At 41.4% G+C, this 27,713-nt stretch overlaps 1 protein-coding gene across 1 annotated transcript in view; it reads left to right on the top strand.

Moving 5' to 3' along the window:
- The window catches only part of WDR70 (WD repeat domain 70), a 147,727-nt gene that overhangs the window by 35,226 nt on the left and 84,788 nt on the right, over window positions 1-27,713 (top strand). The window lies entirely within an intron of this gene.

The raw sequence follows: 27,713 nt of genomic DNA, 5'->3' as shown, positions 1-27,713 counted from the left end.
TCTTAGCCATATCCATTTAGTTTTCTAGGCAAAAATAATGGAAATATTTTTAGATTCTAGAAATTGGATGAATATGGTTTGCCATTGCCTTCCCTCAGAATATTGTTGTCATTTTCTAATCTAATCTGCAACCCTAGGATTTCTAGTTAGATTCTAAGAAGATCTGAATCTTCTTGAGATTAAGCATGACAGTCTGGTACTTCTCCCTGCTGTGGGTATTCACAACTTCTACTTCAGCAATGTCCAACCTTAGCAACTTTAAGACCTGTGGACTTCAATTCCCAGAATTCCCCAGCCAGCAAGATTGGACACCCCAATCTACTTGGTGGAAAGTTTTGGAGAACATGTGGAAGCCAGAGCCAAGGCTTCAGGGGGAAGTGCATTGTAGTCCTCGGGTTTCAGATAACATACCCTTGCTCTCTCTGTGATTTCTCTCCTGTTTTAGATTGTAGTTTTGAAAAGTAGGTATTATGCCAAAATATATTTTAAAATTATGATTCGCCATACTATTAAAAATGACTCCTCTGTTTAGCTTAGGTGGAGGATAGGTAGTACTCGACATACAACTGTTCATTTAGTGACTGTTCGAAGTTACAACGGAACTGAAAAAAATGATCGTTTTTCACACTTTTGGCCATTGCAGCATCCCCATGGTCACATGATCAAAATTCAGACAACTTGGCAACTGACTCATATTTATGACGGTTGCAGTGTCCTGGGGGTCATGTGGTCACCTTTTGCGATCTTCTCACATGCAATGGGAAGCCAGATTCGCTTAACAACTGTGGCAAGACAGGTTATAAAATGGGGAAAATCTCACTTAGCAACTTAGCTCACTTAGCAACATAAATTTTGGGCTTAATTGTGGCTGTAAGTCAAGGACTGCCTGTGGTCCTTTTTAATTCTGAAGTACCTTTTGAAATACACAATTCCAAAGGCACGAAAGCAAACTATGAAGTTGCTTGAAATGCAAGAGGAAATCCTTCAGACAGGAGTTTTCCATCACTGAGTACTTGTTCTTAGGTCTGAATGACCAATTATTTAAAACTTCCATGATAGGAACTTAAAAAGATTGATGTTTAGACAACTAAAACAATAACAAAATCAAATGTGTCTGGAGGATTTGTTATTGTTTCTAAGCCCAATAAGATATTATGAACGTTCCGTTCTCAGCAGAAAAAGACAAGAAAATTCTTAACATTTCAAAACCCATTAAGTTTAGAACTAATCATTTTGGTCATTTAGGGTTACAAGCGTTTAAGAATGTTATCATTCCATCAATTTAAAACTTAGGGGTTTTTTTTTTCGTGGAAGATAGCTTTCAACATTGAAGAATATATATATATGGCCAACCTTTCCTGGTTTTTTCCTATATGTTATACCAAATATGGGTTCATTTCATGCTGAAACTTCTACCCTGCTTAATTGTCTAAAACTCATGTAAACACGAATGGATAGATAGTTATATTCCCCAAAACTCCAAATTGCCTTACGTAATAAAAAAAATATTGGAAGCAGTTCACTGCTGGCAGTAAGATTTGTATGTTCGCATGCCAGAAGTTAGAACTTAAGGTGCAGCAGTGCAGTACCAGACATTTTATAGATTAACAGGAGTAATTTGTCAGAATGACAGAATTACTTTTCATGCTAATTGAAGTGAAAACTTACTCAGACATTAGCTGTACTTTAAGAACGGATTTTCCAAGCACTCTTTCCCTGCGTATGAAGTTCTTGGAAGATAGAAGTTTTTGTTGTTTTCCAAGTTGCAAATATTTGGTTGTTTGGCCAAATAAATAGAAGGTTGTGTAATCCTGCCAAGGATCGGATTTGGATCTGGATCTGGGGACAGATCTTCTTGGAGAAAATCTGTCTATGTAATCACTGTGTATTCACCATGTAATCACTATATAATGGCTAACCAATACCAACTTGAAGGCACATAACCAATCAATCAATGAGACCATGCCAGCCACACAGAATCAGTCTGCTGCAAAAGATGGCACAGGATACAATTTCACATCCAAAACTACATTTAATTTGAAACTACATGGAAACCTGAGATTTTTTCCCCCTATGCTGTATATATACACTGTGGCATATTGATTTTTGTTCAAGCACATTGTTAGACAGATCCTATTCGATAGTTGAATATATTCAGATTTCTTAATGCAAATCTTCCATCTGAGGGATAGTATCTTCCGAACTCTTAAACAAGTAGAAATTGTTTCAGAAATGATTAATTGAGTAAAATATGTTATATATAAAATCCAGCTTATATAAATCTCAAACACACTAAGAGATTTTTTTTTTAAAGCAAGGTAATTATTCTTTCTCTGTGAAGGCAGAAAGAAAACATAACGTAAGTTCTCTAAAAGAAACCTGAAACATCAAATTTATATAGCTTTACCAATCCTATTTGCTTTTTTTTTTTTGACTTGGGGAGATAGATTTTAAAAGAATGTGGTATACAGATAGTCTTCAACTTACAACCTAAGTTGGGATCAGAATTTCCACTGCTAAGCAATGCGGCCATTAAGTAAGACATCATGTTCCCTGCGCTCAGTCATTCAGTCCTTAGTCATCCCATCACTGGACTACTGTAATGTGCTCTATATGGGGTTACCCTTGAAGGGTATTCAGAATCTATACCTGGTGCAGGGTACAGCAGCACAGGTAGGGCCCCCAAGAATGACCCCTGTAACACCACTGCTCCGCAAGCTGCATTGGTTACCACCTTGATCAGCTTTAAAGCCCTTCATGGCATAGGTACATGTTACCTGAGGGACTGTCTCACCCCACTGGGGTTGGCCCGTACCACTTGTGCCAGCAGAGGAGGATGCTGTGGGTCCCGTCAGCTTGATTATTCCAGCTGGCAGGGTCCAGAAGGAGGGCCTTCTCTGCTGTTGCTCCTGTCCTCTGGAATGTCTTGCATCCCCAGTATGAGGTTGGCCCCAACCCTCCTATCTTTTGATAAGGGTCTTAAAAGACATGGTCCTGCCAGTTGGCTTGGGGCTGTAGTGGGGAACAATACGGTGGAGCAATAACAGATCCCATCTCACCTCCCACACACTCTGCCCCCCCACCCCCACACTCTGTCCCCTCCCCAGTGTTTTTTGTTTTAATGTTTGATTTTAACTTACTATGTTTTAGCTTAGATGTAACGGTAAGCCACTCAGAGTTACCCTCTGGTAAGATGGGCAACCTATAATTTTTGTAAATAAATAAATAAAAACGTTACCACATTGTTTAACAACCACAATCCTAGAACTCTCAATTGCCATCATTACCTGAGAATTATGGGTTTCTAAATAGAAGGGCTCCTAGGTAAGGAATGCTGGGGTGCTGCAAGGGAGAGGGGGGCTTGGAGGTCGGGTATAGGCCGTGTACAAGTTGGGGCACTGGAACTCCTCCACCCATCACTGCCTTTTGGCCGCCATGCACAAATAGAGGCCTCTAATTGCATACATACTCAGGACACTGATTATCCTAGACCTGGGGCTTCATAATACTTTTTCCAAAAAGACAGTGAATGTTGGTATTCAATAAAGACATTGCACAGGTTTTTTTTTATTGATTTTCTTAATATGAATCTCTTCAACTACTTAGACGACTCTTATTGAACCTATTACTGCAAGGTTACGGATAATTTGAAAGAGTTCATAGATTTTCTGCCAGTATTTTAATATTTCGTAACAAAATACCTTACATTGGTTAGAGGGGGAAAATTACTACTTTCTTAGCAGCTTTTTAAACAAGTGAGGTAAAGCTAAAGGTACAATTTCATAAAAATATTTCAATCCCTTGTATACAAAATATGAAAGATCTTTCTTAGTCATATGGTAATTAAGGAATCCAAGACATAGTGTTTGGCTTAAATGTGACTTATTTGAGATTTGTAAACTTTCTTCAAATTCACAAGAAAAAAAAATAGGTGGCCCTTGTTATATCTTGCAAAAGGGTATCTTGCTCAGTTCTGTGATGTTCTAATTATCCTAAACCTCACGTCAAATCAATCTGGCATTTTAAAATTGGGGAGGAGGAGTTTTCTATGTGCCACTTCCCTTTCAGAAAATTAAGAAACCTCTCAAGTTTTTCTAGACAATCATAAATTTGGATGTGATATTTCAGCATTACGTGAGATGAATGTTTACTTAACCATTTTATGTCTTAATTATGAATAAATGCAATTATACATTCATAGCATCCTAATAGTGAATGGCATGGATCACATCACAGGTTATGCAGCATTGTATCTAGAACTTACAGAGTTGTGAAATGGGCTTCCAATATCTGTATCCATCTCATTTCTTTAACTGTTGGCAGTCATTGGAATTTATCTTCACAGAACTAAAGATTTGTATTTCTGTATCCCTCCAAGTAATGGTGATAAGGCCTTTTCTGTTTCCTTTTAACTAAAAACATAAATATATAAAATTGAATGTTTAATTTATATGTTTCCATTAGTTGCTTCAATCTTGCTCGGTTATTTTTCACATCATCCATTTTCTTTTTGGCTACGTGTTAGTTTCTTGATATCGAATTGTTTACAACAAATGCTCTTACATATGCTGACTGCTGGTTGGTGGTACTCATATGCTGTGTAATATTAACAGCCTTCATGTTTTTAGAGAGAATTGGTCTCCCAAAGATTTCTGGTTTCCATCACCTTCAAGAATAAGAACTCCAGGGTTATTCCCGAAGTCTCTGTTTTTCTTGGCAGTTTGTTTTCTGAGTGGCTAATGGAAACAAATTCACCATATTCTTTTGGTGGATACATTTAATGCCCGAGGAAATAATGCATTGTTATTACAGGTAGCCAATGATCAATGAGATGTGGGTTTTGTTCTGAGGAACAATCAGTTTATCTTATTTTTTAAAAAATGTAACTACAGTTTTGAATGTTTGTTTAAAAGCAGTGAAAAAGAAATGAGGAATCAAATCAAATGAGTACATATTAAATAGCCATTTATTATGCCAAGGGCAAATTTGAGGATGACAAATGTGAGTATTCATAGTCATACAAAGCAAACATAACTGCTTTTGTTGCTGTTGTTACTTTGCGCTAAGGAGAAGTTGCAATTATTTTTTAATAAATTAACAAATAAACACAATAGAAAGATGTTCTTAAAAGCTACCCAATGTGGTTGTAAGATGCATATAACTACTGCAACTATGTTGCTGTGGTTAGGAATATGGGCTGTTCTATATAGGTACAAGATTGAAACAACACAGAGTTCAAATATTATTAAGTGCTGCACGAAAGCCAAACTCAGAGATCTAAGAGCTGGATGGGATCTGGATGAGGTCTTCTTATGAGCTAGCTATTTATATTGGCACTATATTCTCTGAATCACCATAATTATTTATTTATAAATAAGGCAGTTATTAATTATAAGGCAAATATTTATTTAATAAATAAATAAAATAATAAATGTATAAAATATCTATATGCAGATGCCTAGATTGGAAAATGTAAATCCATATTCTCTAAGGATTTTTCCTCTCTCTAAATGCTTTAAACTCAAATGAATGTGTGTGTGTGTATATCAATAGTTCGAATTACTGTATTTTTTGGACTATAAGATGCATCGGCGTATAAGATGCACCTAGATTTCGAAGAGGAAAACAAGAAAAAAAAGTTTTTTGTTTCCTCACATCCTGTTTTTGCCCTCCCTAGCCCCCAGGAGCACTCTGCAGGCCTCCCAAACCCTCTGCGCATCCCGTTTTTGTGAAAAACAGGACTGTTTTGGGCAAAAATGGGATGCATGGGGGGGTGTTTCAGGAGGCCAAAAACAGGGCCGTATTCGCTCTATAAGATGCACCGAGATTTCCACCCACTTTTTTTGGGGGGGAGTACATCTTATAGTCCGAAAAAATACGGTAAGTCACACGTGTGCTAGAGATGAGGAATCCATGAAATTTCCAACTAAGCTGTCTTTTGTCATTTATAGGATCTCACATTTTAGTTCGAGCAATAGAAGTGTCTTGTATCCCTTCAGATTGTTATCTATGGAGATTCTCAGTCATCCAGGTCATGATTGTCCCAAAGCTCCTTTTTCAAAGGCGACTGGACTTCCTTTGTTTTTGCTTGGAGACGTTTCTCTTCTCATCCAACAAGCTTCTTCAGATTGTTATGTGAGTGAAAGCAGGAGCATCCTAAGTGCTAGTCAGGTGGTTTCCACATTTGTAACAAAACCAGCATGTGGTGGTTAAGATTTCATTGCCATTGCATCCCAAAAGTGATACTGCCATAAATCCTATCATATCAGCTCCATATCTTGTTAAGTACTACTGTTTTATGTACCTAAAGCTTATGGGCCATTCAATCTGACAGCAGCTGAATTGTCATTTAAAAAAAAGCATTCCTACCTGATAATGTGGTTTAGGAAGAAATATTTATTGATTTGTCTTGTTCCTGATATTTTTCTACTGTTTGGTTCCAAACTTTCCTAGTGCTTTATAACAAAAGTGATAGTGAAGCCTTCCGATTCCAAATCAGGCTTTTTATGCTGGAAGTAGAACAAAATATTGCTGTGATGAAATATGAAATATGATGAAAGAAGCAAACAAAATAATAACCAAAAGCTAACATGGGTTTGTCAAAACAGATCATGCCAGACTAATCTTATTGCATTCTTTGACAAAGTGACAAAATTAGTGGACCAGAAGAATGCTGTCGATATAATTTACTTGGACTTCAGTAAAGCATTTTTTTAAATTTGAATTTATATCCCGCCCTTGTCCGAAGACTCAGGGCGGCTTACATTGTGTTAAGCAATAGTCTTCATCCATTTGTATATTATATACAAAGTCAACTTCTATTGCCCCCAACAATCTGGGTCCTCATTTTACCTACCTTATAAAGGATGGAAGGCTGAGTCAACCTTGGGCCTGGTGGGACTTGAACTTGCAGTAATTGCAAGCAGCTGTGTTAATAACAGACTGCTTAGTCTGTTGAGCCACCAGAGGCCCTTTGGTGGCTACATTTGATAAAGTAGACCTACTACTAGATAAAGTAGCAAAATATGGGTTATACAGCACCACCACCAGATGGATTCATAACTGGCTGACCAACCGCACTCAACGTGTAGTCCTCAATGGAACTACATCCACATGGAGGGAAGTATGCAGTGGAGTACCCCAAGGCTCTGTTTTAGGCCCAGTACTCTTCAACATCTTCATCAATGACTTGGACAAGGGGATAGATGCGGAACTCATCAATTTGCAGATGATACCAAGCTGGCAGGAATAGCCAACACTCCAGAAGATAGGCTCAAGATGCAGAAAGATCTTGACAGACTTGAACATTGGGCACTATCTAACAAAATGAAATTCAACAGTGAAAAAAGTAAGGTTCTACATTTAGGCCAAAGAAAAACAAAATGCACAGGTACCGGATATGTGGTACCTCCTCAATAATAGTAATTGTGAGAGGGATCTTGGAGTCCTAGTGGACAACCATTTAGATATGAGCCAGCAGTGTGCAGCAGCTGCCAAAAAAGCCAACACAGTTCTGGGCTGCATAAACAGAGGGATAGAATCAAGATCACGTGAAGTGTTAATACCACTTTATAATGCCTTGGTAAGGCCACACTTGTAATATTGCGCCACGATGTAAAAAGGCGCCACGATGTAAAAAGGATGTTGAGACTCTAGAAAGAGTCCAGAAGAGCAACAAAGATGATTAGGGGACTGGAGGCTAAAACATATGAAGAACGGTTGCAGGAACTCGGTATGCCTAGTTTAATGAAAAGAAGGACTAGGGGAGACATGATAGCAGTGTTCCAATATCTCAGGGGTTGCCATTAAGAAGAGGGAGTCAAACTGGAAATTAGATCAAAAAATAGGTGTTAGGCAAATTGAGGATAATTTGTTAAAACAAATGAGAGATCAAGGCCAACAGCATATTAAGAGGTTGTATAATGTATTAGTAGAAATAGACTCAGAGACTGAATTGGTTAAGGATTGTATGATTAAGTGGGCACAAAATTTTCAGCAACCAATAATGTTGGAAACTTGGGAAAGAATTTGGGTGAGGAATGTTAAATTTACACAAGCGCAAAATATGAGAGAAAATTTTTATAAGATGTTTTATAGATGGCATTTAGACCCCAAAAAATTGTCATGTATGTATCCTAATGTACAGGCTAAATGTTGGAGATGCGATTGTGAAGATGCCACTTATTACCATATATGGTGGACTTGTAAAAAAGTTAAAGCATTTTGGATTAAAGTATGGTGGATTGTGCAGAATATTTTGAAAAAGAAGATTAAGTTTACTCCGCAGTTCTTAGGAATAATTATGGACTGTACAGTTATAGAGACTAAATTGATTTTGAACTTAATAACAGCCGCAAGACTTTTGATTGCTCAATATTGGAAGAAAGAAGAATTACCTACAATTGAAGAATGGACACTTAAAGTATCAAATCTGGCAGAAATGGCAAAAATCTCTGCTTATTTGAAAGACTATACACAAGAAAAATATATTTTAGAATGGAAAATGTGGATTGATTATATTCAGAATAAGTATCAGATAAAAAAATATCGAATAGCATATGAGTAAATTTAGGAAATATTTTGTATTAGATATATTTCTGAAGGAGAGGGGAATTGAGAGTGTGATTAAGTGTGGAGAGACTAGAGATTATAATTTAGGAATTATTTTAGATTATGATTGTTAGTTTTGATACCCTGCATTTTGTTCTGGGAAGTCGGGGTGGGGGGAGGGGGGTATGGGGGAGGGGAATTGGGGGGTTGAGGCTAGAGATGGAGTGATGGTGAATGTACAGGATTATTGAAGATGTATAATTATAATTAATGTAGGGTCGGGTCTGCCCAGTTACCATTTCAGAACAGTGGGGAGGGAGAAAAGAGAGAGTAGGAGGTAGGAAAGAGGAGAAGAGGAAGGAAGAGGGGTAGAAGAGGGAGAAGGAAGGTGTAGGGTGGAGGGAGGAGAGGATGTAGATAAGAGAAGGAGAGGAAGGTTTGGATAGTAAAAGAAGGTAGAAGAGGGGAGTGTTAAAAAGGGGGGTGGTGACTGGGCAGGCCCGACTAAATGTATATAACTGTACATTGAATGAATTGTTTGACATGATTGTAAAAATAAAACTTTTTTACTAAAAAAAAAAAAAGAAGAGGGAGTCAAACTATTCTCCAGTGCACCTGAGGGTAGAACAAGAAGCAATGGGTGGAAACTAATCAAGGAGAGAAGCAACCTAGAACTAAGGAGAAATGACAGTTAGAACATTAATCAGTGGAACAACTTGCCTGCTCCAACACTGGAAATTTTTAAGAAAATGATGGATAACCATTTGTCTGAAATGGTGTAGGGTTTCCTGCCTGGGCAGGGGGTTGGATTAGAAGACTTCCAAGGTCCCTTCCAACACTAATATTATTATAAATAAAAAACTTTGTCTATGAAAGGCTATGCTAGTACTGATATGACCTCTGTTTAACTGAAAATCCGTTTCTTTACTACTGTGTTTTCCTCAAAATAAAATCGGATCTTATATTAGTTTTTGCTCCAAAAAACGCATTATGGCTTATTTTTCAGTTAGATCTTATTTGGAGGGAAATACAGTAGTAAACCCCTCCGTCTGGTTGATGATCTTAATTGGGGCTTATTTGGGGGGTAGGGCTTATATTACAAGCATCCTGAAAAATCATGCTAGGGCTTATTTTAATGTTGGGTCTTATTTTTGGGAAAACAGGGTACTGCTGTTTAAATGTGTACATTCTGCTCAGTAATAAGTAAAAATGCTCAGAGAAACTCTCACTGCCTGCACCATTAGGCTATCTGACAGCTTCCATCCTAGCAGGTTGCAATAAGACCTGTAACTGCTAACCATTAGCAAATTGGTAAACCCCTGTTTCTCCCCTGTATTTTTTTCACCACCCCAACCCTTAGTCCTAGATCAAAGTCTTTTTTTCCTTAAGTCCCACCAATTGCCCTGTGAAAGGTCATGCGACTGAACAGTAATAAAATTCCAAAACCCACTTTTTTTGAGAAGGAAATTTTACGTTTTACCTGCTTTCTATTTTTATAGCTACCATTTAAGAGGTTTTGAAATGTCACTGACTTAATCCTATAGTTGGACTATTTCTGAGTCCCATCTATATTATTGGTTGACTTAGCCTTTGAATCTGAGGGCTGGGGAGAAGGAATAGTGATGGTATCTCTAAATTGCTCCTAATGCTGTTTAGCTAAAGGACATGTAATGCTTTTGATAATAAGTATACAAGCTAGGTAAGAGGAAAAGTCATTGTTGTTTATTTATTTTGAATAGGGAAGAGGCAGAAAACCAATTAATAGCTGTTAATTTTTTCCTATATTTGTGGCCAGTAGGGGGTGAACTTAAGTTAGAAGTTATCATGTAGTGATAACTTTGGTAGTTAAATTGAGTGACCAAGGCTGTTCTTTAGTTAAAAATCACTCAGGAATTCTTGCTCAGCATTTGGAGCAAATGAATAAGGTAGGTGTTAAGTTTGGGTATTGACGAGGCAGGAGACCAGGTTAGTGACAACAGCTCTTTAATATAGTGTGACCCAGCAAAACTCTGGAGAAAAACCTCTCCTTATATACACTTCAGCCTGAGGCTGCATCCAATCAGAACCGAGATATTTCCCGCCTAAAACTCCCGCCAAAACTTACAGTAATACATTACACTCCTTCCCTCCCAGAAGGCACTTTGCCAATATTTGCATATTACTTCTCTACGTAGTCCTGCAGGTACGTGGGGCGTCTCCTGACTCTCCCGGACCTGCGCAGTTCACTTTCTGGAGTTGAGTCGAGCTTGCCGGAGGGACTTTTCGTTCCTCTGAGCTCCTCCTCCCGGCCATCCGGCCCTGGATTATTCGCCGGCTCGGACCTGCTGTCCTCTAGAGGGACCGGAGGGTGTCGCTGGACCTCGCCTGACTCAGATAAGTCTCTGTTTGGTTCTTTGCTTACGCTTTCTGTTTGTTCTTGGCGCCGGTCAGCTGTGGGGTTAATTAAATCATAGTCAGGGCTGTTCTCGCCTAATTCTGCCTTATCGCTCAATCTGTTTCTTAATTGATCTATGTGGCGCCTCCAGATTCTGCCATCGTCTAGTTCCACTAGATAAGATTTGGGGCCCGTTTTGTCTATGACTATCCCCCTCTTCCAGTTAGGGCCGCCGCTGTAATTATGTGCCCACACCGAGTCTCCTATGTTTAACTCTCGGATTCTATCTGGTTTTGTTTTGAACCCGTCCTGTACGTAGTTCGGGTGTAGCCGGTCTAGCGGGCACCGTAGCTTCCGCCCCATTAATAGCTCGGCTGGGCTGCGGCCGGTGGCCACACAGGGGGTCCTGTGTTGGACGGTTAGGAATGCGTCGATTTGTGCCTGCCAATCGCCGGGCCGCTTCGTGATAGCGCTTCTTCGCACTCCGGACAAAGCGTTCAGCAAGGCCGTTCGACGCAGGGTGGAACGGCGCTGAGAGGCATGTCGGATGCCCTCTTCAGCCAGGTACCCTTCAAATAATGCTGCGGTGAACTGTGGGCGTTATCGGACACGAGGGTGTCCGGTAGCCCGTGCGTGGCGAAAAGGTGTTTTAGTGCTGAGATGACAGCTCCGCGGTTGTGGATTTCATTAGGATGATCTCCAGCCATTTGGAGAATGCATCCACCACAATTAGAAATGTTTGGCCGTGGAAGGGCCGCAAAATCAATGTGTATGCGGGACCAAGGGCCTTGGGGTTTCTCCCACTCCAAAACTGGGGCCGAGGTGGTAGTGGTCTGATTCCTGACATACTTGGCATCGCCAACCCTGTCACTGATTTCCTGTCCATTAGGGGCCACCAGACATAGCTCCTAGCCAAACCCTTCATCCTTACAATTCCTGGGTGACCCTCATGCAGGAGTTCCAGAACTTTTTCTCAGCTTCTCTGGAACTACCACCCTATCCCCCCAGGGCAGGCACCCCCCTTGCACAGACAATTCCCCTTTTTTCTTAACAAATTCCTTGCAACCGTCGCCCGGCGGAGCGGGCCATCCCTTTGAACCCAACTGATTACAGTCCTTAAAACAACGTCCCGGTAGGAGGCCGAGCCACTTCCTGCGATGTGACTGGCCCCGAGTCCAAAGAGTCAATTAGTAGAACGGGTGCCCGGGTGGGGTCCTCGATTTCCCCTGGCAATGGGCATCTGCTCAATGCGTCCGCATGCCCCAGCTCCTTTCCAGGCCGATGCTGCAGCTTGTAGGAGTATGCGGTCAAAAAAATAGTCCATCTGGTCAGTCTAGGTGAGAGTGCTACTGGCGTTGGGCGGTCGCCAGCCAGTAACCCCAATAGCGGTCTGTGATCAGTAACAATTTCGAAATCACGCCCAAAACGATTCGTGAAATTTTTCACCCTGACACTATTGCGAGAGCCTCCTATCTAGCTGGCTGTAATTCCTTTCAGCCGGGACATCGTCGTGAATAGAACGCTATAGGGGCTTCAGTGCCGCTTTGGGAGTCTGTGGCTAAGTACCGCTCCTACTCCATAGGGGGACGCATCACAAACCAATACTAATGGCAGTCTGTTGTTGTATTGTATTAACAGGCTATCGCTTGATAGCAAACTTTTTACTGCCTCAAATGCCCTATTCTCTGACTTCCCCCACGACCAAACAGTGTTTTTTCCAAGCAATTTATGCAGCGGTTCAGCAACGGTTGCCTTGTCTTTTAAAAACACGGCGTAAAGTTTACCAGACCCAGGAAAGCCTGGAGTTCTGTCTTGTTTTTGGGTGCTGGGGCTCTCTTTATCGCCTTGACTTTGCTCTCAGTGAGATGAATCCCTTTTTTGTCTATTCTATAGCCCAAAAATTCAACAGATTCGACCCCTATCTGACACTTGCTTGCTTTGACTTTTAATCCTGCCGACCTAAAAATGGCCAAAACTTTCCTTAATCGCTTCCCCAGTTCTCTTAAATCTTCCCCTGATACCAACACATCATCGAAATAGGGTACGACTCCCGGTAACCCTTGTAGGAGCCGCTCCATCAAATTTTGAATAGCCCGGGCCACACTCACCCGAACTGTAACCGGGTGCACTTAAAGGCACCCGGTGCGTTACAATGGTCTGGGCCTCAGCTGTGCTAGCATCTACGGGTAGCTGTTGGTACGCTTGTGCCAAGTCTAATTTGGCGAAAACTTGTCCGTGCCTAGTGAGTGCAATAAGTGTTGCACTACTGGAACTGGGTAGGCGCTCTTTGCAATGCTTTGTTCAAGGTAGCCTTGTAATCAGCGCAAATTCTTATGGACCCGTCTGGTTTTATAGGGTGACGATTGGCGTCTCCCATTTGGCATGGTCAACTGGCACTAGTATCCCTGGCTGACTAATTTATCTAACTCTTTGTCGATTTTAGGTTTGAGTGCAAAAGGAACCCTCCTTGCCTTTAACCTAATGGGAGCTATTTGGGGTCTAAATTGAAGGAGATAGGGGTCCCTTGTACTTGCCTAAACGGTCCTCGAATACGTCTGCGAATTCCTCCAGTAGGGCGTTTTGCAGGTTGCATCCGCTCCGGTGGACGCCAGTCACCCCCATTCCCAACGCCCGGAACCAGTCTAGCCCCAGCAAGCTTGGCAAGGTTCCTCGACTAACGTGATGGGCAGGGTCTTTTCGTATGTCCGTACTTGACCTCGACGGTCGTTGTCCCTCGAACAGGGATGCGGTTGCCCTGGTAATCCTGCACCCGGAGCCGTTGTTTCTGTAGCTTGCGCTGCGATGTGCGGCAAGTCTTTCACAAAAGTGTCCCAGGACATGATTGTGATAGCTGATCCTGTGTCTACTTCCAGTCGGCACGGTACGCCTTCAATTGTCGGGTTTGTGAAGATCTTTTCTTCGATGCGGGTAGCTGCGTGGTCTATGGTAACAGTCATTCGGTTTGACTTCGCTCTTTCTTTCCTGGCCAATCGCTGGTCGCCTCGCCGATCTCGCGCTCTGATTGGCTGGTTTGAAATTTCGGAATGTGGGGTTTGCATCTCTGACTCAGAGCCGCTCTGATTGGCCGATTTGAATTTTCGGCGGAAGGTTGGGGTGCTCGCAGACTTGAGCCAGGTGCCCTTCCTTTCACACCGCCGCAAATGGCGCCCTGAACTTACATCTTTGGCGCTGATGTCGCCCGCAACTTCCGCATTCCTCCGGGTCTTCCTTGTCGATTTTCCGGTGTAGTGGACTTCTTCCTCCTCTTCGCTGGTTGACTCACGATAGGTTTCTTCGTGGTGGACTGTGCTCGGCTTTGCGCCCGCCATTGGCGTGAGTCGCTTTGTAAGGTGTCTGCTGCATGGTTGGACATCTCATGGGCTCTGGCTTCGCCCAGAGCGTTTGCCAATGTCAGGTTGCTCTTGGCTAGCAACCGTCTCCTCAAACGGATGTCTCTGACCCCCGTATAAGTTGTTCCAGCAGCTCTTCGTCCAGATCGCGGTACTGCAATGCTTGGAGGCTTGTCTCAGGGCTGCCATGTAGTCGCTGATAGACTCGCCTTCTTGTTGCCTGCGCTCCCCAAACTCGCATCACGAACGTATTTGGACGGGGCTGGTGCGTAGTGATTCTTCAGGAGGGTCTGAAGGGTCTGCCACGATACGGAGTGTAGCGGTGTTGGCTCCGCTAGGGCTTCTGCGGCGGCGATGACTGCTGACCCACAGTGGCTTATGAAGTAAGCCCGTTTGCGGTTGTCGGAGACTCCCTGTAGCTTGTTTGCCTCCAGGAAACTTTCGAAACGGGTCATATATATTCCCCATGTCTCCTGGGCAGGGTCAAACGGAGTGGGTGGCGTGTAGCCGGTCATCGCTGCAATGGCCGTCACCTTGCTGGGTTTGATTCTCGTAGTGAGTTCAGCTCTGTTCTGGTGCTCTGCCTCAAGATCCCACCTTCGTCGCCAATGTTAAGTTTGGGTATTGACGAGGCAGGAGACCAGGTTAGTGACAACAGCTCTTTAATATAGTGTGACCCAGCAAAACTCTGGAGAAAAACCTCTCCTTATATACACTTCAGCCTGAGGCTGCATCCAATCAGAACCGAGATATTTCCCGCCTAAAACTCCCGCCAAAACTTACAGTAATACATTACAGTAGGTGTAGGGGAACCAGACTTCAAGCTGTCTGTTATTGCCTAAATAATTATTTATAATAGATAAGGCTGATACTTGTCTGTATTTTGGAAGAATTTAAGATGTCATCTGTACCTAAACCACTAAATGGTTTTAGTATCAGATTGAATTGTCCAAGAAAATGGAGCACTAGCTCCTTGACATTAGCTTTAAGTCCACCCTGTAATCCTTTTCACGCTTTCTAAACTGTTCCAATTGAAAAGATGGTCCTGGTTTTGGCACAAATGATCATTTGGTCCTGTGGCTAAAAGTCCTTTCCCCAAATTAAGATGTATGAACAGAATGTAGTGCATTCTGTAGTATATTATCAGATTTATGTATAAAGACGCAGAAAATTTGCAACAGCATAATGAAGGGACAATGTTGAATAGAGAGAGTGTGTGTGGATGTCTAATAGCAGTATTTGATAACATGAATTGAGTTGTGCTTTATCTGGCTTTGAAAAGGAGATTGCAAGCTAATGCTTATGAAGAGAGTTTGAGCGACCTGGGTATGTTTAGAACTGAAAAGAGGCAGCTGAAAGAGCACAAACGTGCCTACCGTTCCTGTCCTATTGTTTCTTCCCCTATGTATGTATATGTTTATAGTACCTTGTTTCTCCTCATATATACGTTCATATATTATATAACCCTTTATGCAATGCTTGTATATATTGTTACGACAAATAAATAAATAAATAAAAATAAAATAAATAAATAAATAAAATATTATCTTCAAATCCCTAGAGGGAATGAGCTTCAGGCTGCTATACACAACTCATTCACTCCTTCATTTCTACTTTAAGTAGATATAGAAGAGTTGATCTCGGAACCTAGGACAAGTAAAGTTGGAACAGCAGGCTGTATGCATCAGGCTGCTACCCATTCATGCTGTGATTTATTAAACTACAAACATTGTTTTAAAATGTCATATGAATGGGTAGTCACTGAAGTAATAAAAGAACATCTGAAATTTAACATTCAAAGGCTAAAATTGCAAACCAGAGATATTGCAGACACCATTTCTGTGTAATCAAAGTTTTAGGCAGTAAATTATAGCAAATAGCTAATTTAAGCTAAAATTATTCATAGGTTCTGATTGATTTTATGGAAGGCTAATCTATCAAAGTTAACTTGCTTTAATGTGGAAAGCATTCTGGGGACTTCCTCCTAACCATCGATTTTCTCTGTATTGCAATAAACCTGGATTTCAAATACCATGTGAGACTTGACCTAATTATGAAATAAAGGAAAATGTAGGGAAAAACATAGAAATAGTCCACAGAACTGAAAAGTTTGAAATTTTATAAATGCTGTCTTTGTATTTCAGGTTAGACCAGTGATGTTCCTGCATTGGTAAACATTTTTTTTTGAAATTCAATAATAGGTAGGAAATAATTCATGGGATTCCCAAATTCTGGAGCTTTTACATGAAACCAAAATGAGAATAAGAATTGAATTGTCAGGGGACTTTGGTCTATCTGGCTTTTTTCTTACTACACGTGATGATTTTTTTTGTGAATAAGCAAGATGGAACTGAGTGATATTAAATTCCCGCACAGCAGGTGTTCTATGTCCCTAGCCTCTCTTCCACACCCCACAGCCCCCCTTCAGAAATAGAATTGCAGCCAACCTTGAAATGTAGCAGTCTTGATTTTTGTGATTTGTCATCTGAGTCAGTAGTGTGGTTTATCTTACAGCTGGTTTATTGTAGAAAAATCCTTTACAGGATCTGCCTCTTTCCACCTCTTAGCTGCCCAGGTTACTTTTCAAAACGAAACATGTTCTGTTCTGCTTCCTAAGGCTGTCTTAATAATACATCTGAAGCTAGGTTTTCGGTTTTCACTGACACATGTTTTAGATATTCCATTTTTACCTCACTTTTCTCTGAAGAATTCAAGGCAGCAATTTCCTCATCTCCCTATATTCTGTCTTCATGTTAACCTTATGAGGTAAGTTAGGCAGCGAGATGAGAACTGGTTTAGTCTCATCCAGTCTTTCAAGGTCAATGGAGATAGGACTTTTAACTAAAGGGTGGAATTATACAGATGACATGTTGGGACTATGCATATAGGTAGTCCTCAACTTACGATCACAATTGAGCCCAAAATTTCTAAGTTTTGCCCCATTTTAAGACCTTTCTTGCCACAGTTGTTAAGTGAATAATTATGAGATTTGGAATAGATTTTATCAATGGTTAGACTTAAGGAATGGAAGTCGGAATGGATAAAAACAAGGATGCGTGGAGTGAAACAAGAGGCAATATATATAATATATTATGTAATTTTAATTGTAAATATGTAGAAGAGGTTAAGTATGTGTATATAATTAGTAAATAGTAATGTATATTGAATACATAAGAGACTTTGTTATACTTTGTATGGCGGAGATAATGCCAAGACGGTTCTACCATGTCCAATTTTTTTTTAACAATAAAGGTTTTTTTATAAAATAATAAAATAATACTTAAATATAAACTAACTAAACAAACTGTTGTAAGTCAAGGACTACCTGTATTGATGAGAAATTAAACTTCCTTCAGTTTTTGACCTGGAATGAATAATGGCATAAACTGCTTTGTGCCAGTTTTTATCCATTAGGTTAGTAGCATCTTTGGAGGTTCTCAAGCATCACTTGTAACTATTTTGTCATAAGCCAGTGATGGCTAACCTTCTTGCCATCATGTGCCAGGGGGGAGGAGTAGCACGAGTGTGTGCCCACACCCATAATTCTATGCCCCCCGCGCATGCGTGTGTGACCCCTCCCCCATCCTGGCACGTGATGGCTCGGTAAGCCCATGTTTCTCTCTCACCTGGCTCCAGAGTCTTTCTAGGAGTCTGGGGAGGGCGAAAACGGCCGCCTCCCCCCCCCCCCGGGGAGGCCCACCAGAGGCCGAAAATGGCCTGTTTGCCAACTTCCGGTCCCATAAGCTGTTCTGAGCAGTTGTTTTGAAGGACATCTCTAGACACTTTACAACTTAAATAATGCATTTTAACTAGAGAGGCTAAAACTATTCATAGGTTCTGATTGATTTTATGGAAGGCTAATCTACCAAAGTTAACTTGCTTTAATGTGGAAAGCATTCTGGGGACTTTCTCCTAACCATCGATTTTCTGTGTATTGCAATAAACCTGGATTTCAAATACCATGTGAGACTTGACCTAATTATGAAATAAAGGAAAATGTAGGGAAAAACATAGAAATAGTCCACAGAACTGAAAAGTTTGGAATTTTATAAATGCTGTCTTTGTATTTCAGGTTAGACCAGTGATGTTCCTGCATTGGTAAACATTTTTTTTTGAAATTCAATAATAGGTAGAAAATAATTCATGGGATTCCCAAATTCTGGAGCTTTTACATGAAACCAAAATGAGAATAAGAATTGAATAATCAGGGGACTTTGATCTATCTGGCTTTTTTCTTACTACACGTGATGATTTTTCTTGTGAATAAGCAAGATGGAACTGAGTGATATTAAATTCCCGCACAGCAGGTGTTCTATGTCCCTAGCCTCTCTTCCACACCCCACAGCCCCCCTTCAGAAATAGAATTGCAGCCAACCTTGAAATGTAGCAGTCTTGATTTTTGTGATTTGTCATCTGAGTCAGTAGTGTGGTTTATCTTACAGCTGGTTTATTGTAGAAAAATCCTTTACAGGATCTGCCTCTTTCCACCTCTTAGCTGCCCAGGTTAGTACTCGGACAACTTTTCAAAACAAAACATGTTCTGTTCTGCTTCCTAAGGCTGTCTTAATAATACATCTGAAGCTAGGTTTTCGGTTTTCACTGACACATGTTTTATATATTCCATTTTTACCTCACTTTTCTCTGAAGAATTCAAGGCAGCAATTTCCTCATCTCCCTATATTCTGTTTTCATGTTAACCTTATGAGGTAAGTTAGGCAGCGAGATGAGAACTGGTTTAGTCTCATCCAGTCTTTCAAGGTCAATGGAGATAGGACTTTTAACTAAAGGGTGGAATTATACAGATGACATGTTGGGGCTATGCATATAGGTAGTCCTCAACTTACGATCACAATTGAGCCCAAAATTTCTAAGTTTTGCCCCATTTTAAGACTTTCTTGCCACAGTTGTTAAGTGAATAATTATGAGATTTGGAATAGATTTTATCAATGGTTAGACTTAAGGAATGGAAGTCAGAATGGATAAAAACAAGGATGCGTGGAGTGAAACAAGAGGCAATATATATAATATATTATGTAATTTTAATTGTAAATATGTAGAAGAGGTTAAGTATGTGTATATAATTAGTAAATAGTAATGTATATTGAATACATAAGAGACTTTGTTATACTTTGTATGGTGGAGATAATGCCAAGACAGTTCTACCATGTCCAATTTTTTTTTAACAATAAAGGTTTTTTTATAAAATAATAAAAAAATGCTTAAATATAAACTAACTAAACAAACTGTTGTAAGTCAAGGACTACCTGTATTGATGAGAAATTAAACTTCCTTCAGTTTTTGACCTGGAATGAATAATGGCATAAACTGCTTTGTGCCAGTTTTTATCCATTAGGCTAGTAGCATCTTTGGAGGTTCTCAAGCATCACTTGTAACTATTTTGTCATAAGCCAGTGATGGCTAACCTTCTTGCCATCATGTGCCAGGGGGGAGGAGTAGCACGAGTGTGTGCCCACACCCATAATTCTATGCCCCCCGCGCATGCGTGTGTGACCCCTCCCCTATCCTGGCACGTGATGGCTCGGTAAGCCCATGTTTCTCTCTCACCTGGCTCCAGAGTCTTTCTAGGAGTCTGGGGAGGGCGAAAACGGCCGCCTCCCCCCCCGGGAGGCCCACCAGAGGCCGAAAATGGCCTGTTTGCCAACTTCCGGTCCCATAAGCTGTTCTGAGCAGTTGTTTTGAAGGACATCTCTAGACACTTTACAACTTAAATAATGCATTTTAACTAGAGAGGCTAAAATTATACTCAGGAATTTTTGGCACGTCAACACATATCTTAACATTAGCTAAATACTCCTTTATCAAGTTGGCTTTCACATTGTTGGAGAAATATAGAGCACTCTATTTTGACATAGTCTTTTCTTGGGAATACAATTTAGCTAACATCCCTATCAGTAGACTTGGTGGCTTTAGTGAACCTTTCCATCTAAGAACATAAGATAATCCTGCTTGATCAGGCCAAGGCCCATCTTAGATCAGTGCTTTGTTTCTTGTAGAGGCCAACCAGAAGCTTCTGCCCTGTTCTCAAGCAGAAGATAAAGAATAGCGATATAGTTGGCTCATACTTTACAAATGCTTTATTTGATGATATTTGGAGGCTATCTGTTCTGTTTCCCTCCCCCAATACTCCCAGCAAAGAGTCAGTCAGAGGCCTCCTTCTCCTTTTATTTACATAGATACATGTCCTGGCCACGTCTACCCACGGGCCTGCCAAGTTTCTGGAGATAACGAGGAAATTATAGATAAGGCCAGAATTACTCAGGAATATATTCTTCCCTCCATTGATACAGTTTGCCCACCCAAATTCATTGCTTTGTCCAAGACAAAAAACCAGGAAGTCCCGCCTCCTATTTATAGTCTCTGCAGATGTCACTGCATGACAATCATGATTTGGCTTCCTCCCAACGCTGTTTCTGCTGCGCGCGCCAGTCACGCCTCCGCAGCCTTGCATCACTCCAAAACTGTTCTTGGGGCGTTGCCAAATCAGAAGAAGGCTCCAGAGAATCAGGCCTTGCCGGCCCCTCCTCCTCCCTTTGAGTGGGTGCCAGGGAGGGAGAGGGCTCAAGAGAAGCAGGGCTTGCCAGGTCTTCTCCATCACTTTCTGAATCATCCGAGTCCAGGAGTCTGGGAGGCGAAACGCCGCCTCCCGGGAGGCCACCAGAGGCGAAAATGGCCTGTTTGCCAACTTCCGGTCCCATAAGCTGTTCTGAGCAGTTGTTTTGAAGGACATCTCTAGACACTTTACAACTTAAATAATGCATTTTAACTAGAGAGGCTAAAATTATACTCAGGAATTTTTGGCACGTCAACACATATCTTAACATTAGCTAAATACTCCTTTATCAAGTTGGCTTTCACATTGTTGGAGAAATATAGAGCACTCTATTTTGACATAGTCTTTTCTTGGGAATACAATTTAGCTAACATCCCTATCAGTAGACTTGGTGGCTTTAGTGAACCTTTCCATCTAAGAACATAAGATAATCCTGCTTGATCAGGCCAAGGCCCATCTTAGATCAGTGCTTTGTTTCTTGTAGAGGCCAACCAGAAGCTTCTGCCCTGTTCTCAAGCAGAAGATAAAGAATAGCGATATAGTTGGCTCATACTTTACAAATGCTTTATTTGATGATATTTGGAGGCTATCCATGAACTGTTGTCTTCAGGTTATACTACACATTTCAATTTGAATAAGGTCAGGGTTTAATTTGGTCATCCCCAAAAGTTATCTGCTTTAGTTATTCTGTTGTTGATTTCGCAGTTTGTCATTGTCATGCTTTATGATCCATATCTGTTTAAGCATCACCTTGTGATGCTGATATGCTCCTATGGAGTTTGCTAGTACAATTGTTCCATCAATGTCTGACAGTTGTCTAAGTCCTGAGGCTGTAAAGCAGTTCCAAACATCCTATGCTATGAAGCAGGAATAAAGTTCTTTTGTTGGAATTCAACAAAATTCTGGACTTCGTGCTTGATTTGATTTTGATTTTGGACTTTACCAATTAGATGAATTTGTTGATATAGAAATGGCTAATTTATACTATTATGTAAAAGTAAAAAGTTGAGGTTGGATGCTACTATCTTATTTTACTGCACCAAAAGGAGTCGGCGGTCAATGCTTTTTCTTTCTTTTTCCCTTCTTTTCTGCACCCTTCCCTTCCCCCCCCCTATTTTTCCTACTATTTGTTTTTGTATTTGTTATATTACAGGCTCAAACTTAATCCCTCCAAGACGGAGTGGCTGTGGATGCCGGCACCCCGATTCAGTCAGCTGCAGCCGCGGCTGACTGTTGGAGGCGAGTTATTGGCCCCAAAGGATAGGGTGCGCAACTTAGGTGTCCTCCTGGATGAACGGCTGTCGTTTGGAGATCAGTTGACGTCTCCAGGGGGCCTTCCACCAGGTTCGCCTGGTTCGCAGTTGCGCCTTCCTTGATCGGGATGCCTTGTGCACGGTCACTCATGCGCTCGTTACCTCTCGCTTGGATTATTGTAATGCTCTGTAATGCTCCTTGAAGTGCACTCGGAGGCTTCAGTTAGTCCAGAATGCAGCTGCGCGGGTGATAGAAGGAGCTCCGCGTAGCTCCCATATAACACCGCTCCTGCGCAGACTGCACTGGCTACCTGTGGCCTTTCGAGTGCACTTTAAGGTGTTGGTTACTACCTTTAAAGCGCTCCATGGCTTAGGGCCTGGGTACTTACGGGACCGCCTGCTGTTACCACATGCCTCCCACCGACCCGTACGCTCTCAGAGAGGGACTTCTCAGGGTGCCGTCCGCCAAGCAATGTCGGCTGGCGGCCCCCAGGGGAAGGTCCTTCTCTGTGGGGGCTCCCACACTCTGGAACGAACTTCCCCCGGGTTTACGCCAAATACCTGACCTTTGGACATTCCGTCGCGAACTGAAGACACATCTTTTTATTCGCGCGGGGCTGGCTTAAATTGATTTTAACAATTTTTTTAATTCTTAGTAATTAATTTTAAATGGGGTTTTTTAGCTTATTATATATTTTATTTCTCAGGCCAATTTTAAAATAAGTTTTTTAACTGCATTTTAAATTTGTATATTGTACCGTCTGTTTTATTCTTGCCTGTACACCGCCCTGAGTCCTTCGGGAGAAGGGCGGTATAGAAATCAAATAAATAAATAAAATAAATAAAATAAATACAGACAATTTTTTTAAAAAGTATAGAGCAATCTCCCCAACTATATTTCTAAACATTTTAGAAATAAACATTTTGTCAATTGATTTTAGAGCTCATCTTTGAATTCATGCCAGTAATCAAGGTAGTAATGAATCTACTTCACATCTTCACTTTCAATAACAAAAAAAAAAAAAAAAGATTTTGGAACAAAATAATTTATCTTATTTTTTAATCTCGTTTTTTTTCTTCCAATAAAGTGCTTTGGAGCAATATTTTCTTAAATGAAAAATTTCAAATTATATTCAGTACCAATTGCTATTTAGCCTAAATTCTTCATCAGTTTCAAAAAAGTAGGATGCAAATTTTATGATACATTACTCTAAATTTGCCTTATTCTAAAACCCTATAAATTAGATAATATAACAAAAAGGTGGGTGTTGGTTTTTAGAATTTTCTCACTGTTGTCCATCAATTGCTGTTTCTGTGGTGCAGAAAGCCGAGGATGAAAGTTCTTTTGTTGGAATTCAACAAAATTCTGGACTTCGTGCTTGATTTGATTTTGATTTTGGATTTTACCAATTAGATGAATTTGTTGATATAGAAATGGCTAATTTATACTATTATGTAAAAGTAAAAAGTTGAGGTTGGATGCTACTATCTTATTTTACTGCACCAAAAGGAGTCGGCGGTCAATGCTTTTTCTTTCTTTTTCCCTTCTTTTCTGCACTCTTCCCTTCCCCTCCCCTATTTTTCCTACTATTTGTTTTTGTATTTGTTATATTACAGGCTCAAACTTAATCCCTCCAAGACGGAGTGGCTGTGGATGCCGGCACCCCGATTCAGTCAGCTGCAGCCGCGGCTGACTGTTGGAGGCGAGTTATTGGCCCCAAAGGATAGGGTGCGCAACTTAGGTGTCCTCCTGGATGAACGGCTGTCGTTTGAAGATCATTTGACGGCCGTCTCCAGGGGGGCCTTCCACCAGGTTCGCCTGGTTCGGCAGTTGCGCCCCTTCCTTGATCGGGATGCCTTGTGCACGGTCACTCATGCGCTCGTTACCTCTCGCTTGGATTATTGTAATGCTCCCCTTGAAGTGCACTCGGAGGCTTCAGTTAGTCCAGAATGCAGCTGCGCGGGTGATAGAAGGAGCTCCGCGTAGCTCCCATATAACACCGCTCCTGCGCAGACTGCACTGGCTACCTGTGGCCTTTCGAGTGCACTTTAAGGTGTTGGTTACTACCTTTAAAGCGCTCCATGGCTTAGGGCCTGGGTACTTACGGGACCGCCTGCTGTTACCACATGCCTCCCACCGACCCGTACGCTCTCACAGAGAGGGACTTCTCAGGGTGCCGTCCGCCAAACAATGTCGGCTGGCGGCCCCCAGGGGAAGGTCCTTCTCTGTGGGGGCTCCCACACTCTGGAACGAACTTCCCCCGGGTTTACGCCAAATACCTGACCTTTGGACATTCCGTCATGAACTGAAGACACATCTTTTATTCAAGGGCTTAAATTGATTTTAACAATTTTTTTAATTCTTAGTAATTAATTTTAAATGGGGTTTTTTAGCTTATTATATATTTTATTTCTCAGGCCAATTTTAAAATAAGTTTTTTAACTGCATTTTAAATTTGTATATTGTACCGTCTGTTTTATTCTTGCCTGTACACCGCCCTGAGTCCTTCGGGAGAAGGGCGGTATAGAAATCAAATAAATAAATAAAATAAATAAAATAAATACAGACAATTTTTTAAAAAAGTATAGAGCAATCTCCCCAACTATATTTCTAAACATTTTAGAAATAAACATTTTGTCAATTGATTTTAGAGCTCATCTTTGAATTCATGCCAGTAATCAAGGTAGTAATGAATCTACTTCACATCTTCACTTTCAATAACAAAAAAAAAAAATAGATTTTGGAACAAAATAATTTATCTTATTTTTTAATCTCGGTTTTTTTCTTCCAATAAAATGCTTTGGAGCAATATTCTCTTAAATGAAAAATTTAAAATTATATTCAGTACCAATTGCTATTCAGCCTAAATTCTTCATCAGTTTCAAAAAAGTAGGATGCAAATTTTATGATACATTACTCTAAATTTGCCTTATTCTAAAACCCTATAAATTAAATAATATAACAAAAAAAGGTGGGGTGTTGGTTTTTTTTTAGAATTTTCTCACTGTTGTCCATCAATTGCTGTTTCTGTGGTGCAGAAAGCCGAGGATGAAAGTTATTAGCTGAACACCTTCTGCGTCATCACAATGATTGGACAAACATTTTGTGCTTTGTACACAGCTAATACTGGCCAGGATGAGCAGCTGGAATAGTGGAGAAATCACGCCAAAGCGAATATGAGACATTTGAATAAACAGCATATATTGCTGTAGTTTTGCTTAGATATATCATTTGTCTTCACCATTTAAAGACTCCAGACAAAGAGCACAGAAAATTAAGCTACTAAATCTTTGTTTAGTTGTCTTAGATTATGTGTTTCAGTGGAAGATCTTTTATAGTTTTGTTATGCTTTCCCGTATCATTCAGTTTGGCCTCAGGGTAATATTGCAAAGAATTCTCTAAACTAAAATGGATTATGTTTAAGGCCGAAAGGTTTATTAGAAAGTATGTCTAGCTTAATTGTTCTAATTCTAGAGAAACAATGATTTAATGAAGTTAGATTCCAGATTTAATAGACAGGTTTGGAATGTTAGATATATATTTCGAAATACAATAAGGTAGTTTAGCTTTCCTTGGAGGCTGCATTTCAGAATGGGGTCCTGGACTCTGGTCCAAAGTCCTTCTCTAGGAATACCCTTGCCCACACTTTGCTTTATATTGTTTAATTCATAGGAATCTGAAAGGGCATCCAGACCCACAGTATGAAAGTAGCCATTTATTACATATTTGTCTTTTATTTCTTTTCAGATCTGGTAGCACTTAATACTCTTTCTCTCAATATATGTTTATCATCTGGCAGTTTTCTAGGTGTGATGGAACGTGCAGCTGAAGAAGGACTAGGGGGGAGGGAATGTCGGCAGTACCACCGTGGCTTCCCAGGGAGGAGGCAGCACGTTTCAGAGGTGGGGCCAAGACAAGAGACTTCATCAGGGGTGAAATCTAGCAGGTTCTGACAGGTTCTGGAGAATCGGTAACAGAAATTTTGAGTAGTTCGGGGAACTGGTAGCGGAAATTTTGAGTAGTGGGGAACTGGCAAATATCACCTCTGGCTTGCCCCAGTGTGGGGAGGGAATGGAGATTTTACAGTATCCTTCCCCTGGAGTAGGGTGGGAATAGAGATTTTAGTATTTAGTATTTAGTATTTATTAGATTTTTATACCGCCCTTCTCCCGAAGGACTCAGGGCGGTTCACAGCCACTATAAAACAATGACAATTTACAGATAAAAACAGAAATTAAAAAACTTATTATATGTTTGGCAAAAAATTTAAAACATTTATACCGTTAAAAAATCCCTTAAAATTTGTATCGAATATACATTAAAATTCAAACCCATTAAAATATTAAAATTTAAAATTCCTAAGCCAGTCCTGCGCGAATAAACAAATACGTCTTCAGCTCGCGGCGAAAGGTCCGAAGGTCAGGCAGTTGATGCAAGCCAGGGGGAAGTTCGTTCCAGAGGGTAGGAGTCCCCACAGAGAACAACCTTCCCCTGGGGACCGCCAGCTGACATTGCTTGGCAGATGGCACCCTTAGATGTCCCTCTCTGTGTGAGCGTACGGGTCGGTGGGAGGCGTTTGGTAGCAGTAGGCGGTCCCGTAAGTACCCTGGCCCTAAGCCATGGAGCGCTTTAAAGGTAGTAACCAAAACCTTAAAGTGCACCCGAAAGACCACAGGCAGCCAGTGCAGCCTGCGCAGGAGTGGTGTTACATGGGAGCCGCGTGCGGCTCCCTCTATCACCCGCGCAGCTGCATTCTGAACTAACTGGAGCCTCCGGGTGCACTTCAAGGGGAGCCCCATGTAGAGAGCATTGCAATAATCCAAGCGAGCGGTAACAAGAGCGTGAGTGACCGTGCATAGGGCATCCCGGTCAAGGAAGGGGCGCAACTGGCGGACCAGGCGGACCTGGTAAAAAGCTCTCCTGGAGACGGCCGTCAAGTGATCTTCAAACGACAGCCGTCCATCCAGGAGAACACCCAAGTTGCGCACCTTTTCCATTGGGGCCAATGGTTCGCCCCCAACAGTCAGCTGCGGCTGCAGCTGACTGTACCGGGGTGCCGGCATCCACAGCCACTCCGTCTTGGAGGGATTGAGCTTGAGCCTGTTTCTCCCCATCCAGACCCGTACGGCTTCCAGGCACCGGGACAGTACTTCGATAGCTTCGTTGGGGTGGCCTGGAGTGGAAAAGTACAGCTGCGTATCGTCAGCGTACAGTTGGTACCTCACCCCAAAGCCACTGATGATCTCACCCAGCGGCTTCATATAAATGTTGAACAGGAGAGGCGAGAGAATCGACCCCTGCGGCACCCCACAAGTGAGGCGCTTCGCAGTCGATCTCTGCCCCCCTGTCAGCACCGTCTGCGACCGGTCAGAGAGATAGGAGGAGAACCACCGATAAACGGTGCCTCCCACTCCCAAACTCCCCAACCGGTGCAGCAAGATACCATGGTTGATGATATCAAAAGCTGCCGAGAGATCTAATAGGACCAGGGCAGAGGAACAACCCCTCCAGAGATAATCCACCAACACGACCAAAGCCGTCTCCGTACTATATCCGGGCCGGAAGCCGGACTGGAACGGGTCTAGATAGACAGCTTCATCCAGGTATTTTGCAG

Source organism: Ahaetulla prasina, chromosome 2 (assembly GCF_028640845.1).
Source record: "Ahaetulla prasina isolate Xishuangbanna chromosome 2, ASM2864084v1, whole genome shotgun sequence".
In the NCBI taxonomy this organism is placed as follows: Eukaryota; Metazoa; Chordata; class Lepidosauria; order Squamata; family Colubridae; genus Ahaetulla; species Ahaetulla prasina.
This window is presented reverse-complemented; position numbering and strand designations above follow the sequence as displayed.